Source organism: Protopterus annectens, chromosome 8.part1 (assembly GCF_019279795.1).
Source record: "Protopterus annectens isolate FY-2018-M chromosome 8.part1, PAN1.0, whole genome shotgun sequence".
Lineage (NCBI taxonomy): Eukaryota > Metazoa > Chordata > Ceratodontiformes > Protopteridae > Protopterus > Protopterus annectens.
In genome coordinates, this window is record NC_056742.1 from 441,270,759 (window position 1) to 441,277,251 (window position 6,493).

General features: G+C 40.4%; 1 protein-coding gene across 1 annotated transcript in view; it reads left to right on the forward strand.

Annotated features, from left to right (window-relative positions):
* Positions 1-6,493, forward strand: part of LOC122810394 (galanin receptor type 1-like) — a 1,222,830-nt gene that overhangs the window by 1,142,728 nt on the left and 73,609 nt on the right. The gene's annotated exons all lie outside the window — the stretch shown is intronic.

Consider the following 6,493-nt stretch of genomic DNA (forward strand, 5'->3'; position numbering starts at 1 on the left):
CACCAGTTATACATACAGGTTAATGATGGCAGCAGCACCTTGTATTAAAGCCTGTTGTACATACAAGTTAATGATGGCAGCACCTTGTATTAAAGCCTGTTGTACATACAGGTTAATGATGGCAGCACCTTGTATTAAAGCCTGTTGTACATACAGGTTAATGATGGCAGCCCCTTGTATTAAAGCCTGTTATACATACAGGTTTATGATGGCAGCACCTTGTATTAAAGCCTGTTGTAATACAGGTTAATGCTGGCAGCACCTTGTATTAAAGCCTGTTGTACATACAGGTTAATGATCACAGCAGCACCTTGTATTAAAGCCTGTTGTACATACACATTAATGATGGCAACAGCACCTTGTATTAATGCCTGTTGTACATACAGGTTAATGATGGCAGCAGCACCTGGTATTAAAGCCTGTTGTACATACAGGTTAATGATCACAGAAGCACCTTGTATTAAAGTCTGTAGTACATACAGGCTAATGATGGCAGCAGCACCTTGTATTAAAGCCTGTTGTACATACAGGTTAATGATGGCAGCACCTTGTATTAAAGCCTGTTATACATACAGGTTAATGTTGGGAGCAGCACCTTGTATTAATTCCTGTTGTACATACAGGTTAATGATAGCAGCGCCTGGTATTAACACCTGTTGGACATACAGGTTAATGGTGACAGCAGCACCTTGTATTAATGCCTGCTATACAAACAGGTTAATGATCACAGCAGCACCTTGTATTAAAGCCTGTTATACATACAGGTTAATGATGGGAGCAGCACCTTGTATTAATGCCTGTTGCACATACAGGTTAATGATCACAGCAGCACCTTGTATTAAAGCCTGTTATACATACAGGTTAATGATGGGAGCAGCACCTTGTATTAAAGCCTGTTGTACACACAGGTCAATGATGTCAGCAGCACCTTGTATTAAAGCCTGTTGTACATATAGGTTTATGATGGCAGCAACACCTGGTATTAAAGCCTGTTGTACAAACAGGTTAATGATTGCAGTACCTTGTATTAAAGCCTGTTGTACATACAGGTTATTGATGGCAGCAGCACCTTGTATTAAAGCCTCTTGTACAAACAGGTTAATGATGGCAGTACCTTGTATTAAGGCCTGTTGTACATACAACTTAATGATGGCAGCACCTTGTATTAAAGCCTGTTGTACACACAGGTTAATTATGACAACACCTTGTATTAAATCCTGTTGTACATACAGTTAATGATGGCAGCAGCACCTTGTATTAAAACCTGTTGTAATACAGGTTAATGATGACAACACCTTGTATTAAATCCTGTTGTACATACAGGTTAATGATGGCAGCACCTTGTATTAAAGCCTGTTGTACATACAGGTTAATGATGGCAGCACCTTGTATTAAAGCCTGTTGTACATACAGGTTAATGATCACAGCAGCACCTTGTATTAAAGCCTGTTATACATACAGGTTAATGATGGGAGCAGCACCTTGTATTAATGCCTGTTGTACATACAGGTTAATGATAGCAGCACCTGGTATTAACACCTGTTGTACATACAGGTTAATGATGGCAGCACCTGGCATTAAAGCCTGTTGTACATACATGTTAATGATGACAGCAGCACCTTGTATTAAACCCTGTTGTACATACAGGTTATGATGGCAGCACCTTGTATTAAAGCCTGTTGTACATACAGGTTAATGATGGCAGCAGCACCTGGTATTAAAGCCTGTTGTACATACAGGTTAATGATGACAGCAGCAACTTGTATTAAACCCTGTTGTACATACAGGTTAATGATGGCAGCACCTTGAATTAAAGCCTGTTGTACATAGAGGTTAATGATGGCAGCAGCACCTGGTATTAAAGCCTGTTGTACATACAGGTTAATGATCACAGCAGCACCTTGTATTAAAGCCTGTTGTACATACAGGTTAATGATGGGAGCAGCACCTTGTATTAATGCCTGTTGTACATGCAGGTTAATGATGGCAGCAGCACCTGGTATTAAAGCCTGTTGTACATACAGGTTAATGATGGCTGCACACCTTGTATTAAAAAATGTTGTACATACAGGTTAATGATGGCAGCACCTTTTATTAAAGCCTGTTGTACATACAGGTTAATGATGGCAGCAGCAGCTTGTATTAAACCCTGTTGTACATACAGGTTAATGATGGCAGCACCTTGTATTAAAGCCTGTTGTACATACAGGTTAATGATGGCAGCACCTGGCATTAAAGCCTGTTGTACATACAGGATAGTGATGGCAGCAGCAGCTTGTATTAAACCCTGTTGTACATACAGGTTAATGATAGCAGCACCTTGTATTAAAGCCTGTTGTACATACAGGTTAATGATGGCAGCAGCACCTGGTATTAAAGCCTGTTGTACATACAGGTTAATGATGGCTGCACACCTTGTATTAAACCCTGTTGTACATACAGGTTAATGATGGCAGCACCTTGTATTAAAGCCTGTTGTACATACAGGTTAATGATGGCAGCAGCAGCTTGTATTAAAGCCTGTTGTACATACAGGTTAATGATGGCAGCACCTTGTACTAATGCCTGTGGCACATACAGGTTAACGATGGCAGCAGCAACTTGTATTAAAGCATGTTGCACATACAGGTTAATGATGGCAGCAGCACCTGGTATTAAAGCCTGTTGTACATACAGGTTAATGATGGCAGCACACATTGTATTAAAGCCTGTTGTACATACAGGGTAATGATGGCAGCAGCACTTTGTATTAAACTAAAGCCTGTTGTACATGCAGGTCATTGATGACAGCAGCACCTTGTAATAAAGCTTGTTGTACATACAGGTTAATGATGGCAGCACCTTGTATTAAAGTCTATTGTACATACAGGTTAACGATGGCTGCACACCTTGTATTAAACCCTGTTGTACATACAGGTTAATGATGGCAGCACCTTGTATTAAAGTCTGTTGTACATACAGGTTAATGATGGCAGCACCTTGTATTAAACCCTGTTGTACATACAGGTTAATGATGGCAGCACCTTGTATTAAAGTCTGTTGTACATACAGGTTAATGATGGCAGCAGCAGCTTGTATTAAACCATGTTGTACATACAAGTTAATGATGGCAGCACCTGGTATTAATGCCTGTTGCACATACAGGTTAATGATGGCAGTAGCACCTTCTATTACAGCCTGTTGTACATACAGGTTAATGATGGCAGCAACACCTCGTATTAATGCCTGTTGCACATACAGGTTAATGATGGCAGCACCTGGCATTAAAGCCTGTTGTACATACAGGTTAATGATGGCAGGAACACCTTGTATTAATGCCTGTTGCACATACAGGTTAATGATGGCAGCACCTGGCCGTAAAGCCTATTGTACATACAGGTTAATGATGGTAGCAGCAACTTGTATTAAACCCTGTTTTACATACAGGTTAATGATGGCAGCACCTTGTATTAAAGCCTGTTGTACATGCAGGTTAATGATGGCAGCAGCACCTTGTATTAAACCTGTTGTACATACAGGTTAATGATGGCTGCACACCTTGTATTAAACCCTGTTGTACATACAGGTTAATGATGGCAGCACCTTGTATTAAAGCCTGTTGTACATACAGGTTAATGATGGCAGCACCTGGTATTAATGCCTGTTGCACATACAGGTTAATGATGGCAGCAGCACCTGATATTAAAGCCTGTTGTAGATACAGGTTAATGATGACCACAACACCTTGTATTAATGCCTGTGGCACATACAGGTTAATGATTGCAGCAGCACCTTGTATTAAAGCCTGATGTATATACAGGTTAATGATGGCAGCACCTTGTATTACAGCCTGTTGTACATACAGGTTAATGATGGCATCACTTTGTATTAATGCCTGTTGCACATACAGGTTAATGATTGCAGCAGCACCTTGTATTAAAGCCTGCTGCACATACAGGTTAATGATAGCAGCACCTTGTATTAACACCTGTTGTACATACAAGTTAATGATGGCAGCAGCACCTTCTATTAAAGCCTGTTGTACATACAGGTTAATGATGGCAGCAACTGGCATTAAAGCCTGTTGTACATACAGGTTAATGATGGCAGCACCTGACATTAACGTGTGTTGTACGTACAGGTTAATGATGGTAGCAGCAACTTGCATTAAACCCTGTTTTGCATACAGGTTAATGATGGCAGCACCTTGTATTAAAGCCTGTTGTACATGCAGGTTAATGATGGCAGCACCTTGTATTAAAGCCTGTTGTACATACAGGTTAATGATAGCAGCACCTTGTATTAAAGCCTGTTGTACATACAGGTTAATAATCACAGCAGCACCTTGTATTAAAGCCTGTTGTACATACAGGTTAATGATGGCAGCAGCACCTTGTATTAAAGCCTGTTTTAAATACAGGTTAATGATTGCAGCACCAACTTGTACTAAAGCCTGTTGTACATACAGGTTAATGATGGCAGCACCTTGTACTAAAGCCTGTTGTACATACAGGTTAATGATGGCAGCACCTTGTATTAAAGCCTGTTGTACATACAGGTTAATGATGGCAGCAGCACCTTGTATTAAACCTGTTGTACACACAGGTTAATGATGGCAGCAGCACCTTGTATTAAAGCCTGTTGTACACACAGGTTAATGATCACAGCAGCACCTTGTAGTAAAGCCTATTGTACATACAGGTTAATGATGGCAGCAGCACCTGGTATTAAAGCCTATTGTACATACAGGTTAATGATCACAGCAGCACCTTGTATTAAAGCCTGCTGTACATACAGGTTAATGATGGCAGCAGCACCTTGTATTAAAGCCTGTTGTGCAAACAGGTTAATGATGGCAGTACCTTGTATTAAAGCCTGTTGTACATACAGGTTTATGATGGCAGCAACACCTGGTATTAAAGCCTGTTGTACATACAGGTTATTGATGGCAGCAACACCTTGTATTAAAGCATGTTGTACATACAGGTTAATGATGGCAACACCTTGTATTAATGCCTGTTGTACATACAGGGTAATGATTGCAGCAGATCCTTGTATTAAAGCCTGTTGTACAAACAGGTTAATGATAGCAGCACCTTGTATTAAAGCCTGTTGTACAAACAGGTTAATGATGGCAGCACCTTGTATTAAAGCCTGTTGTACAAACAGGTTAATGATGGCAGCAGCACTTTGTGTTAAAGCCTGTTGTACATACAGGTTAATGATGGCAGCAGCAACTTGTATTACAGCCTGTTGTACACACAGGTTAATGATGGCAACACCTTGTATTAAATTCTGTTGTACATACAGGTTAATGATGGCAGCAGCACCTTGTATTACAGCCTGTTGTACATACAGGTTAATGATGGCAGCACCTTGTATTAAAGCCTGTTGTACATACAGGTTAATGATGGCAGCAGCACCTTGTATTAAAGCCTGTTGTACATACAGGTTAATGATGGCAACACCTTGTATTAAATCCTGTTGTACATAAAGGTTAATGATGGCAGCAGCACCTTGTATTACAGCCTGTTGTACATACAGGTTAATGATGGCAGCACCTTGTATTAAAGCCTGTTGTACATACAGGTTAATGATCACAGCACCTTGTATTAAAGTCTGTTGTACATACAGGTTAATGATGGCAACCCCTTGTATTAAAGCCTGTTGTACATACAGGTTAATGATCACAGCACCTTGTATTAAAGCCTGTTGTACATACAGGTTAATGATCACAGCAGCACCTTGTATTAAAGCTTGTTGTACATACAGGTTAATGATGGCAGCACCTGGTATTAAAGCCTGTTGTACATACAGGTTAATGATGCAGCACCTTGTATTAAAGCCTGTTGTACATACAGGTTAGTGATGGCAGCAGCACCTTGTATTAACTCCTGTTGTACATACAGGTTAATGATGGCAGCACCTGGAATTAAAGCCTGTTGTACATACAGGTTAATGATGGCAGCAGCTTGTATTAAACCCTGTTGTACAATCAGGTTAATGATGGCAGCAGCACCTTGTATTAAAGCCTGTTGTACATACAGGATAATGATGGCAGCAGCATCTTCTATTAAATCCTGTTGCACATACAGGTTAATGATGGCAGCAGCACCTGGTATTAAAGCCTGTTGCACATACAGGTTAATGATGGCATCACCTTGTATTAAAGCCTGTTGTACATACAGGTTAATGATGGCAGTAGCACCTGGTATTAAAGCCTGTTGTACATACAGGTTAATGATGGCATCACCTTGAATTAAAGCCTGTTGTACATACAGGTTAATGATGGCAGGACCTTGTATTAATGCCTGTTGTACATACAGGTTAATGATGGAAGCAGCACCTTGTATTAAAGCCTGTTGTACATACAGGTTAATGATGGCAGCACCTGGTATTAATGCCTGTTGTACATACAGGTTAATGATGGCAGTAGCACCTCGAATTAACACCTGTTGTACATACAGGTTAATGATGGCAGCTGGCAGCAGCACCTTGTATTACATGCCTTTTT